Source organism: Orbicella faveolata, unplaced genomic scaffold, assembly GCF_042242905.1.
Source record: "Orbicella faveolata isolate gen_17 unplaced genomic scaffold, um_ofav_v1 contig_46, whole genome shotgun sequence".
NCBI classification, from domain to species: domain Eukaryota; kingdom Metazoa; phylum Cnidaria; class Anthozoa; order Scleractinia; family Merulinidae; genus Orbicella; species Orbicella faveolata.
The window spans coordinates 26,122,775-26,136,619 of record NW_028301576.1 but is presented as its reverse complement, the minus strand read 5'-3'; the positions used below and the strand labels follow the sequence as shown (position 1 = coordinate 26,136,619).

Here is a 13,845-nt window from a genome sequence, read left to right as displayed (position 1 = left end):
GCAAAGAGCCTATGCAAATCGGTTGACATTTTAAGACAGTTCGAGAAATCAAAAGATGAAGCCAGACCACCTTCAGAACGCGATAAAAAACAGGAGTCTGACGAGGACAGTGACCAGACCTCGGTATACGTCCCAGCCGATGAGAGTGAATCATCCACTGATGATGACTCTGATGATGACACTGCAAACAAAAAACCTCGAGCATCGTCTCCGCTTCCCACCTCAAAGAGGCCTAAGCACACTGCCTCTCCTGTCAGCTCACCTTCAGGATCGCCATCGACTCACAAGACTACTAGATCGCATCATAAGAAGAAAGCGTGCCCTCTCTCCAACTGTTCTTTCAACGGGAACGACCTGCGGCGCCATCTTCTCGTTCACGTCAAGAAAGGCGATCTGGCGGATGAGGCAGTTGACAAACTGCTATCCATCGTACGTGCTGGTGCTGCTAAGCGAGGAAAGAGGCAGGCCAGAAAGGGTAAACAGCCAGTGAAAGGCCGACAAAGGAAGTGGTGCCCAGTGCCTGGGTGTAATCAACTGGTACTAGACATGGCACGGCACCTGGAGAATCCCTCTATGCATGGGCTTGACAGAAGTTCTAAAGCGCACATACGCTACCTCAAGATGGCCACTCTGTACACAGGGTTGGCGGAGCTTGAGGACCACTTAGTACCACCACCTCCAGCAATCGTTGAGGTTCTCCCAAAACACCATTCATCACTGGTCCTGGCTCCTGCTGCCCGTGTTCCTCCTCTTCCACACCTTCTGCCATCCCCGATGATGCTACATCTGCCGCCCTCTCTGCCGCGGCCGCAGCATCTGTCTCCACCTCTGCCGCTGCATCTGCCATCCCTTCTGCAACAGCTGAAGCTGACACCGCCAGTACAGTGGATTCCGAATCAGAATCGGATGACCAATCACATCATTCGTCAGCAAAACCTCTAGAAAAAGGCGAGGATTGCGACGCCACCGCAGCTCAGTACTTTACATCAGCTCATCCATCAACGGCCCGCCATCGGTGGCTTGTACTCTTCTACGAGTTTCTCTCGCGGCCGACAGCTGGCGACAAAAAGAGATCAATACGTCTCCAGCATGCATCCCAGATGCGATCACTGATCGAGACCATCGATCCAAAGGGTGATGACATCCTTTGCCTCCTTGATCACCAAGGTGATGCCGTGTGGAAGCTTTGGGTCAAGCCCCACTTGACCAATGGCACTAAGAAGCCTGGTACCATCATATCGTATTTGACTTCGTATGAGAAGTTTCTTGGTTTCGTCACGCACGAACGCTTTAACAAGAGCGCCCCAGCTGTCCACCCTGACTTGATGGCTAGGTTCAACACCCTCAAGAAGGACATCAAGGGCTGGCGTTCGAGCGTGGACAGCCAGACCTACCATGTGAAAAACAAGCGCATGGTAGACGAAACCGAGGGACTTCTCACTCTGGAGGAGCTCTCTCAGATCAAGTCCAGCGACGCATACAACGAAGCCCAGAGGCTGCTAATTCAAGCGGGTCGTGGAAAGGAACTTACTACTAAATAGTTCGTCAACGTCAGGGATTTCTTGCTGACAAAGTTCTCCTTAGACACTGGTACTCGCCCCGGGCCGCTGAATAACGCCACCTTGCACGAGTACACCTCAGGTAAAGTCCAAGATGGTTGCAAAGTCATGCTAGTGGCAAAGCACAAGCGCAGAAAGGATGGACCAGCAATCTGCCCAATGCTACCAGACCAATATAAATTCATGGACATTTATGTCCGCAGAATTCGCCCTGACTTTGCCAAGCATGATGAGGATGCCCTCTTTATCACAACCGATGGAATCGCGTTCTGCGAGGGCACCATTGGTAAAAGGCTTTCCGGCTTCATAGAAAAATGTGGCGTAAACCTTGGATCGCGTATGGCGTTTGTTGATATGAGAAATATGATAACCACGCAGATGCTGGATCGCTGCAGCCCAGAAGAACGGGCCATCCTGCGGCGTGTCCTCGCCCATAGTGAGAAGACCTCTAGGCAGTGGTACGCACGGCCGGACTTGACGAATACTGGCATCAAGGCCGTTAACATTATCCAACGGCTATTGGACGTGAAAGAAAAGGCGAAGTTCTAAGGAAAAAAGCCCGCCAGCATCACCACCACCATCTATATCCAAGGAACAGAGCCCACCGGCGTCACAACGATCAACTACACCTGAGAGACAGAGCCCACCAGCGTCACCACCACCATCTACATCTAAGGCGACAAGACCACCGGCACCACCATCCGTTGAAACCCAGTCGCAACCTTCCGCAAAATCATCAAAGCAATCAACCATGATCAGTGGAGTAGTGCCACCATCTCCAACACATAAGATGCTCACCGAAAAACAAAAGGGTCAAATAAGGAGTGCCTTTGGCAAAACGATTGAGGCTTGTGACAAAGTCACCATTACCGACGTACAGAAAACACTGCGACAGATCCCCTCTCTACTTTCTTTCATTTTCAAAAAATAGGGTCAAGCAAGTTGTAAATTATGTTAACTATCTTGCAAAGATAGGAGGTGCAACGTCAACACTGCCTGTGTCTGAAGTACCTAAAGAGGCTTAAGTCTCCAGTTGGCTGGATGACTTTGACGATCCCTCTTCCAGGTCCACAGGACCCAAGCGGACAGAGTGGGACCCTGAGGACACCAAACTCCTCAAAGAAGCCTTCAGAGACTTTTCCGAGCTGCCAGCGACGACAGATATCCGAAAAACCATCAATAACGATCGTCGGCTGAAGGACCTCATGGAACAAGAAGGATGGGCGCGCATTTACAACAAATTGAAGAATCTCTTCAGAAAAAAGAAGTAGGCACGTCGTTCAACTTGACTGGATTGGACTTGCGTTGTGTTTGTTCTGTGTGGTATGGAAGAGAGAGGGGTTCCAGTTGTCTTAACAGCGGGTGAATCTCTTGATGACACTTGATGGACCACATTGTGTTGAACGTTGCATCTAAACTGGAAAAAAAAACAAAAAAGTTAACATTACATAGTTCAGCCAAGCTGAACTCCTGTAAATATCATTGTAAGTAGAATTGTACAGATCAAAAATCTAAAGTATCTTTATTTATTGTATATAAAATTGTATATAAAATTGTAAATATTTTAATTGCACATAGAATTGTAAATATTGTAAATAGTCCTGGCGACAATGAGTCGGGCTGGTGACCCGATGATACCCTCCAGGGACTGAGCAGTTTGTCAGGGATCAAACGCAAGCTGGGGTAGCCAACCCCCGGGGAGTGCCCCACAAACACGCTCAGTCTCTGGGTAGTACTCTTGCCGTTTGATACGGCAAGGGGGGGACTGGGAAATCATCATTACATTTTCCTCTCACAGTAGTCCTACCTTGTCATGGTTGAGAGGCTTGTGTGCCTTCATGAACCAAAGACCTGTACAGGTCTGAAGGAGAGAGGCCAGACTAAAGGGGCTACATCTTTGTGCACATCTGTTATGACTGCTGTCGCGTTTTCTTGCATCTTCTTTGTCTCACTGTGTTCAATTGCAGGCAATTTTCCACTGAAGGGATGATTAACCCCTCCAGCTTTCAGCCAGAGCTCCGTCTGCTAACCTTAGCCGCAAGGCCAGGCTACCCAGGGTGCACCACGAGGAGGTGGAGTTGGCTTTGGGTGTGAGAGGCGATTAGACAGACCGGGGCTTACAAACTGCCCAGAAAGCCTAACGGACTTCCTGTCCGCAAGTTGCACATCAACACCCTCTTGTACCCCAAAAATAATTAAAAACTTAGACTGTAAAGACACTAGATGTTCCCGTGGGGCACTCCTCGGAGATTGGCTACTCCAACTCGTGTTTGATCCCTGACGGGAGACATAAAGTGCCGAGCCTAGTTCTAAAGCAACAATGAGTATTTACAAGGCTATTTTTACAGAAGTTAAAATATATACAATTTTTTGTACAGTGACATTTACAATAAATAAGTCTTAAGTTAACATCTTCTATTTGACAATTCTAGTTACAAAGGTATTTACAAAAATTCAACTTTGTTGAATTGAAACTATTTACAATAATGTGATTTTTTTGGTCTATGTATTTTTTTTTGGCTATTTTTCTTACATACACTAATATAAACGTCTATTTACAAAATTTATTTACAAAGAGAATGTATGGGCGTATGACGTACGTATGATGCGTATGGTAATGCATGGTGCATGCATGTCTAAAATGAATGCGAACGTCTGTTGGGATGGCAGACGCACTGTTTGGGTGCTGACATCCACCAGCCTGTACTGCGTGACAGGGCAGAACAGGTGGATGCCAAACCCGACGCTGACCATCCCCGTGCCGTCTGTCTGTGTCGTTGCGTCCGTCACAGTAACTTGTTGTGGAACTGTCGACATCGAGGAGTGGGTGGAGTGGGTGGAGGTAGGGCGGGTGGACATGGTACAAGTGGAGGTGGTGAGGGTGGAGGTGGGGTGGGTGGATGTGGGGTGGGTGGATGTGGGGTGGGTGGAGGTGGGGCGGGTGGAGGTGGAGGTGAACGACGGGTGAAATGGAATTGTTCCCTGAGTGCCGCTTCCCAGGGAGGGTCTCGTTGAGGGCTTCTTTTTGCCCTTCTTCGCAGGGGCCCCTGACAATAGCATATACCTGGCCCTCATGGATTGCCAGGAATGATCAGTTACTTGCTGGGTCTCTGTGAAGATCCACAATTTATTTCCGGTCACAGGGTAGTTAAACTTGTTGGCCTCAACGAAGGCCTGGAGCGCGTGGTCCTCGGCTGGGGTGTATTTCACACGGCGGCTCATGGTGACTGGCTCAGCTGCAAAAAACGTTGAAGGAAAAAAAACCTTGCCTTAGTCTCTAATGACAACCTCAAGTTCCAGTAACGAGTGCCCATACTTAGACATTATAGTTAGGGGTGAAATCAACATTCTATACAGATAGCTACTTTTGCACTCTATAATGTCTGCAGATTCGAAAGCCTCCCTCAATATTATCTTAAAGTTCTAAGCAGTAAAAGTCTGGTATACTTGCAGACTTTAGAGTGAGGGCTGGCACTCACGTGACCCACACAACAAATAACCCTTGTTGCATTCTATCTTTGCTTCAAATTGCAAGTCAAACGGTTCAATCCTCTTTGAGTTATTAGCAGTTAAAGTTTCCCCTCGTTTTTGCGTTAAAACCGCTGAGGGCATGGTACCAACAAACTTGTGTCTGCCATTTTGTATAAAACTTTAACCGCTAATAACTTTGCAAGGATTTTATCATTTGCTACCAAATTTGGCATGCACGTAGCCTATGTCAAGGCCTATCCGACGCTACAGTTTGCTGGCCAAATGGTTAAAACCTCGTAAAGTTATTAAGGTGTAAAGTTTCGACACAAATGACGTCATAACTAATCAACAAAGGAACCGATTTCCACAAAATCAACACCAAACGGTTCCTTACAACATCAACAAGCATGATATAACATCAAAATATCAATAAAAGGTCCTCCAGTTCTAATAACAAGGTCCTTCAACAACATATTGGTCAAGATTGCACCCTTAAACTTTGACCAAAGCCTGCGCAGAGGCAACCGTTTTTTATGGGAAGAAAGGGACGTCATGTAGTATGCACTGAACTTTCCTTTACAACTGGTCGCTACAAAAAAATTCATAAAAAATTCCCCAATGGGCCGTTTTCTGCACGGTTTTCACCTATGAGGTCCAGACGACATGGGCAATGCAGCCCGTTTACTTTCTACATTTCACAAGTCTATATTTGAAATCAAAAAAAGTTTTTTTTTGTAAGTTTTTTTCAAACTTTGCAATTTTTTTTGAAGTTTGAAGGCAAATATCTGACGTAATTTAATAGTTACAAGAACGAGAAAGGTATCATTCGGTAGCCCTTCTGTTAGACAAGAGGCACGCTTAATATCGTTGATGTTGGTCAAATACTCTCTGAGAAATCAAACCTGCAAGTTGGCAGAAAACAATTTTTCTTGAAGTTTGAAGGCAAATATCTCAGGTAATTTAATAGTTAAAAGAATGAGAAAGATATCATTCCGTAGCCCTTTTGTTAGATAAACGGCACCCTAAATATCGTTGATGTTGGTCAAATATTCTTGGAGAAATCAAACCTGCAAGTTGGCAGAAAACAATTTTTCTTGAAGTTTCAAGGCAAATATCTCAGGTAATTTAATAGTTAAACGAATGACAAAGGTATCATTCGGTAGCCCTTTTGTTAGACAAAAGGCACGCAAAACATCATTGATGTTGGTCAAATATTCTTGGAGAAATCAAACCTGCAAGTTGACAGAAAACAATTTTTTTTGAAGTTTAAAGGCAAATATCTCTAGTAATTTAACAATTACAAGAATGCAAGAGGTACCATTCACTAGCCCGTTGTTTAGACAAAAGACACAGTAAATTTGTCTGATGTGCATTAAATACTCTTGGAGAAATCAAACCAGCAAGATGGCACAAGAATAATTTTTTTGAAGTTTGAAAGCAAATATCTTACGTAATTTAACAGTTGCACGACCAAGGGGGCGAGGTGCAAATTTTGGGGGGGCCAGGAACTACTGAGGGGGGCGAATCTACATAGGAATAACCCTAACCCTAACCCTAACCCCGAACCCTAACCCTAACCCTAAAACCCTAAACCCTAACCCAGGTGCTATTCCAGCTGGAGTTCCAGGTGGAGGCATTCGCGTGAGTAAATCTAATATCAGTGGTATGCTTGCACAATTTGAAGAGTTTTTTTAGGCGATTCCCAATCCGTTTCCATAGAGACTGGCTCGCACTTTGCTGACATCCAAAGCAATAAATGCTACACTGTTTCCCTGAAAACAAAGCATGGAGCGGTGGCTATTTTTTCTTTGCATGACATTTGTCCGTGTGGATGCCAAGACGAAGATATCGGCTGACGGAAAGGTGTGGCATTATACCCCCGAGTCACAAACAACGCATTGGCTCTTTCCCTCTGACATATGGACCGACCTAGTTTTGGACATGTTGGACAGTTTTGGGATGCCATGCTCGCTTGGAAGAGATGGCATTTGATGGCCGATGCAAGGTGATTAAACCACCCAGCTGTGTTTGATTCATTCCAAAATTTAAACGTATCACACTTCCTAGAAACTGGAGAATTTGCAGGCAGCTCTCCAGTTTCCAATGTCGGAGATGCACTCAGCGTCGAGCAAAGCCACAGGGATGTCCCTTACATTATCACCACCAGATGTTGAATTCCTCAACGAGGCAGTCTTGTACTCCGCCACGCAAGATGGGTTGGTCAGCGTCCTGCAATCGTCGGACTTACAATGTGATTGGACATCACCTCCTGTAGGAAAGGGTACCTTTTCCACTTGTGTAAAGGCTCTGAAGGGGGGACCATCCAGTGTGTGGTTAAAATACCGCGGTTTATCAATTACGACTACTTTGACAGGGAGTTGACCGCGATGTTGCAGTGCAATCGCCATAGACATCACAATGTCGTGAGGTTGTGGTATGTATCCATGCCACCTCCAGGTGCCGTTGTGTTGCCTAGGCTTGTTATGCCCCTCATCGATGGAGTCATGCTGGGAAGTTGGTTGACTGACAACATACCAGATTTTGAAAAAGCAAGTGTACGTGTAGCATCTCAAGTAGTGGAGGGAGTTCGTCATTTACAAGACGTAGTCGGAATCATTCACGGGGACCTGTCAATGAAAAACATCTTGATTGACAGGAAACACGATCATCTTGTCACCTTGATCGACTTTGGAAGTGCCCGTCCGGTAGCCACTGGAAAAAGCCAAAGACTGGTACATGGACACTATTGCTTTCCCCTCCTGAGGCTCTGTGTGACTAGTTATGCGATCGAGCCTGGCAGAGACTCATGTTGTGGGTGTCCTTTTGATCTGCATCGATCGCGCCAACATGAAAGGATTGATGGGATGTCCTTTACCCTTTCAACATGGAAAAGACCCAGAAGATGTCTGTGCCATTGCCCATCTGGTCACATTCTGGGGCCAGTCCAGATTGTTTCCTTATTCGAAGACGTTTCTACAGAAAGCAGGTGATCGAATAGAAACGATTGGCGGCTCTTTGAGCGTTGCCATTACTGGTAAGGTCGGTGTTGCGGGGGTACGTCTGGCCAACCCAATAATCTCTTCACGTCAGTCACTGGCGGAAACATTACATCATTTAAATGCATGATGATTGGTCAATAAAATTTTAAATAGACTGTACATGTCAGTGGCTTTAGTTTTTATCGATAGGTCAAAGAGTCCATCGAAAAAAAGACAACACTGACATGAGGGTTGTTCACGGATCACCTCCACTGTACCGCAAAGAGATGGTGAAATTGAAAATCAACAATGCACGTATTCGACAGGCCCTGGAGAGCGGCTTCTCCGTGGCCGTCGAATCTCATTATGACAGCTCTAGGGATGCCTGCGTCTATGCAGTGTATACCCCTTATGGAAGTGAGAAATCATACATGATGTTGACCAGGACCGACGTGCCACGTCGCATCTCTAATATGTGCCATGTTGTTATAGACGAACACTTGATGAACAGAGAAGCGTGTAGTCCGAGCGAGCTTTTGGGACAATTTTTTATTGACCCAGCTAGAGTTGCATCATATGCCGAGAAACACGGCATCGAGTCATACAACTATGCAAACAGGGCCATGAACAATATTGCCTCTTTACCAGTAGGATATGTAGACGCCCCTTAAGAGACTATGTGCCCGACTATGTTTGATCGTTTCCAGCTAAAGGCTGCTGCAGTTTTTAGTTACGACATTCCCACACCTCAGATAGGACAGGGAGGTGCCGAGGCCGCAATTCTCACAGGTGATATGGCACATATTTGGCACTGGACACGCATGGCAAAGATGCCATCGCAAGAAAGTATGGAAAACATGTTTTGCCAGTGCATCGGTGCTAAAGAAGAGGAATCTTTTGAGAAGCGCATTGCAAACTCCATGAAACGCATTCGAGACTTGCCTTTATTTTACGTGACTGACGTAATGAAGGAGGGGTATGACTTCACCAAGGCGACACGCTTTGCCATTTTGGCGATGAAAAGTGTCCCGTGCATATTGGACGATGCAATCGTGAGGCAGATCAACTTGGCCAGGTACGGGGTGTACGAGTTTAACGAAAAGCCCATTGTACCTGGTTCGATTTTCCACTCTGTCAGCGATCAACATCGGGACGGATTAGTGGAAGGTCAAGTTGAAAAAATTCAACAATTAGTCAAAGGAAATGGCCAATACTTAAACAATGCACTAAAAATTGCCCGAGAGTTGAAGCAAAAGTTTGCCAATAGTGTCAGTTATCATCGGCATCTTGCGTGCAGTCAATGCGGTCAAGACATCACTGCCCAGTTCTCGATCAGGCAAGAGGTGACCGACTCCAACCTTTCTCACTGCCAAGCTGGTATTTGAAATGTGGGTAGATTTACCATTCAAACGAAGGCCGTTCTTCCCACTTTCAGTCTCAATTGCTGTCGCCAAGTCCGTCGCTTTTGTCGGGGTCTGCCTTGGTACGAAAAGGAGGGCGAAAGAATTGGCATCTTTATGGAAACCGAGGTCAATCAAATCTTTGAACGCCCTTGTATAATTGCCGACAGTCTTCAACCCATGATGTGCCCAGATATCGCGAACCAACGGGCAAAGTACGACGTGTCTGTGTCTGTCTATATCTTGGTGCCGTTTGATCGTCAGGCTACCTTGGAGCGTCTGAAGTTGGATGGTGTGCAGGATCCAGTCTCACTTGTTGAAAGTGTACAATGTCGTCGAGTGTATCGTGCCCATATACTCCAGTACTGAGGGGTTGATCGAGTACTGCTTTGAAGCAGTGGCTTTTCGCGGTAAGCAAACGTTGTCAGTGCAGGCGTATGGAACAACTCCAGTGGGTTGTATTCCGTTATTTGACCCTTCTGCAACAACTAAAAGGCTGTCTACCGAGATCCTTCAAGAAAACGGTCAAGCAAAGTTCCATGGGTACGAGCACACCTTGGATTATAAGAGCAAACGGTCCCTGAAAACGCAGGGAACGATGTTTAGCACCACAAACTTTAAGCAATACAAGAAGGGAGAGGAAGAAGTCGTCGTTCCTAAGGGAGGGCTGGACAACTGGTCAAAGTTCGGTTACACTCTCGGAGTCATGGTGGCCAATTTGGTAAGATGTGCCAAATACGGAGATGACTTGCTGATGCCTCCCTTGCACCTGCAATTCAAAGTCATTACCGACACGAAGGAAAAAACGAGAAAGACCAGACAACATTCGCAAAAAGGAAAAAGGAGAAGGGAAGATTCGCGTACGGAAGGCGTGAATGAAATGAAGGATGAGTTGAATAAGTTGCAGTGTGCATTGGAAGAGGAAAAGCAATGTATGGGTGAATTGTTGGACAAACTGAACCTTGCTCAAATCAACTTAGAGTATCACAAACTGATAGAGGCTGATTTTAAGCAAGAAATTGAAAGACGTTCTAGCGAAAAAGAAAAAGCAATCCTGCAGTACAATAATCTTAATACTGCCAAAGATGAGGAAATAGGCAAACTGGAATCGTGCATCACTTCCCTGACTATGCAATTAAAAGAAATGATCGAGAAAAAATCAAAACGACCAAAGTCCACTCGTGAGATAGCCAAAAAATGCCAAAGTGGACCAGATGTTACATGGGTGGAGGAATGGGGAGCATTGATCCTTGCAGTTTAGGACACATTTATTTGAGGCAATATCCAAAAAACACTTCACGTCCTTATTTTGTTCCAAAGATCAAACACTAGATATACATGTGAAATAAATCATGCCAATCTCTCGAGACTCATATTCATTTTATTTATTTCAACGAACGACAAACGAGCTTCGGTCATTACAGCGCAGAAAAAAAGCCACGCAATAACTCGAGGCAAATTGTATCTTATTTAATAAGAACGCGTATGTAGTAGAGCTGCAAGTCATATAAAACATAACGAGGCTCATCCATGACCTTCATGTGATTCCACAACAATATAATGCAACGAGGTGTAAATAAATACTAAAACTGAAACATGTTTTAATCTAACTTGATAATTTGTTCAAAGGTGTTTTCATCATCATTTATCAAAATCTCTTCAGTAACCACCCAGTTCTCGTCATCTTCAAAGTCAGGCAAAGGTCTTAGCATGTTCACTATATCAGTCACGCGTTGGATAGCTTCTTCCAAGGGTCCCTCTATACAGTTATTTTTCTCCTGGTAGTAAGTTCTTTCACCAAACTTCTTGTAGTAGCGTCAATCACGAAGAAATGATGGCATCTTAGCCACAAGTTCAAGAACGTGTGGTGTGCAAGCGATTCCGGTCGTACAAAAAAATGTCTCGTAGCACTTTTTGTACAATGGTTCCTTTTCGTGGTCTGGATGAATCAACCGAAGCGGTCTAAATAGGATCTTGCGACGTTTGGTGCTGGCGGCTTTCATGTGCTTTTTCAATGGCGGCGTGGACATGGTGTAATGTACAAAATAAGAACTGTTCTGCCCTTTGACCGGGACACTTTCCAAACGGTCTCACATACTTGACAAAAAGCTTTGAATCTTCTCGAGACCAATCGCTGCATTCTCGTGGTTGGGATAGAAGAGTTGGAATTTCAGGCTGTTTGCTAAGAGAAGGTGCAGGAGTGGGCGCGATATTTGGCAAGACTTGTTGCTTGATCAATTGTCCTTTCCCAGAGAAAAAGTCTGCATCCATTCGGGTTCTGGATACATTTCCATGTTCAACGTCAGCAAGTGCGCTTTTGTCGGTTCCAGGATCGAGGTCAATGTCAGATCCAGTCTTGTGACTGGCATTTCCCTCTTCATATCTCATTTTGTCCAAGTCTCCCTCACATTGCAATACACTGTGAGCTCGCGCCCCGATCGCCATAAGATTTTCTCTCATGTACCAGATGGTGGTCGTCTGTTCCGAATGGCACAACTTCCGCACATTGCTGTCGTCGATGAGAGGGTGCCCGGTTCTGATTCGTTGCTTTTTATTTGCCTCTTCCACCATGGTGACAATGCACTTACAGGAGTCCGTGCACAAGACACGAAGGTCTGGTCTGATACCCGTTCAGTTCCATAGATGCGTCACGCGGGTTCCAATGGAGCCTTGTGCAAATGGCTTCCCTTCTATCATAACAAACAAGTGGTGTTTGTCCGATGATTCTACAACCATCAGGCGAATGTCCCGAATGTACACGCTGACAAATTCGTGCAACAGTTCGTCCATGGTAACGATGGCCGGCCCATCAATTTGCCGTTTGTGTCTTGGGACCAACATCACAAAGCACCGAAGAAACCCCGAATCCCGGCTTGCTTGCCTGAAATGCTCAATGGTAGCCGTCTCTAGCGGCCTCGGATGAGTACCGCACGAGACTGCTAGCCACGCAATGAGATAATCTCAAGCTCTCACAAATTGAAAGAGTCCTTGACATTTAGCCGTATTAAAGAACAGAGACTCTGCCTCTAATCACAGGCGATTCCAGGAAGGCTTTGAAGTCTTCCTTTGTCAATTGTCGCTCGCATTCTTTCAAGTAGTGCTCGTTCTGTTTAACAGCCCGTTCTTTAGTTATGGTCCCCCGCCATCCACTGATGGCGTCGAGAATGTCACAGAATATCTTGCACTTATCTTCAGAAAGAGATGGATCACTCTCGGTGGACTGGCGACGCCTCTGACGCTTGACGACAAATTTTAAAAATTTACTAAGACTGCCCAGATAGAAAATGAGCGTTCCGGCTGCAACGGAAGGGTCCTTGAGGTGCAGAGTGATCCATGTGTTCCATACAGCCCACCCTTCATCTGCTGCCAGTGGCTGAATGTCTTTATCCCCTGGGTCGATGTCCGAGAATTTTCCTCACTTGATTTGCATGCTGAAGCCGGATACGTTCAGCTTTTTGGCTGGCATCAACTGTTCCCAGGTGGAGGTAAAAGTCCACCACACGTGAATGACAATCTGTGTTGATGTGCCGAGTCTCGAAAAAAGCTTTAGCTCCTGGCAGTTCATAATCATCGTCATCATCATCATCATCAGGCTCGGTATCATCTTCCTCTATTTTAGTTGCTGACATGGTAGACTTAGAGGGCATCCGGTTGGGTTGGTAGATCTCTGCATTCTTTCGAAATTTGTTCAAAGTTTGCGAATTTCGTATACCGTGACTCTGCTTCAGATGGTTGCGCAGATAGCACGTGAGAAAGTTAGTCCTTGATCGAGCACCACCTATACAATAACTGGTTCTTACCTTTTCGCGTTTTCCCCTTGTCAACGAACTGCACAAGGGTGTTGATTTGCTGTGAATCGACCTCATTGTGGTGCTTTTTGGACTGCAAATGGCATCTCAGATCACCTCCAAGGTAGTCACAACCTTTCAGTGGACAGCGACATCTCTTGTGGTGCGTGCTACAAAACATTGTCCTCGTACTAAACAAACAGGCTTTCTGGTACTTATGTGGTTTATTAAAGTGTCTAGTGACGTGTCACGTTATGTTGTTCCATCACTAAATACGTCAATCGTGAAATGTAAGATGGAGGCCATTTCATTGAATCAGAGACATGACAGCTTTAGCGTCTCTCTTTGTTGATTGATGTAACGATAACAAAGACTTGGCAGCATCGAAGTCTTCCTTGGTTAATTGGCACTCGCATTCTCTTACATAGTTATTGTTCTGTTTACCAGCCCATTGTCTAATGTCGTCGTTATTGTCATCATTACCATCATCGTCATCATCAATGTCATTATCAAGCTTGATATTGCTGGTCACAACAGTAGGTACTAACGAGCTGTTTTTAGAGCACAACTTATTGGGTCGATAAATCTCTGCAGTCTCTAGAAGGGTTTTCAAAGCTTCCCATTCCTGTATTTTATGTCTATGCAGTAG

At 45.5% G+C, this 13,845-nt stretch overlaps 2 pseudogenes; one reads left to right on the top strand and one right to left on the bottom strand.

The window, feature by feature from the left end:
• The first annotated feature begins 1,412 nt into the window (after nt 1-1,412).
• LOC149099224 (uncharacterized) lies at nt 1,413-2,830 on the top strand (annotated as a pseudogene).
• A 1,283-nt stretch (nt 2,831-4,113) lies between these two features.
• LOC110047341 (uncharacterized) lies at nt 4,114-4,926 on the bottom strand (annotated as a pseudogene).
• Between the last annotated feature and the right edge of the window lie 8,919 nt (nt 4,927-13,845).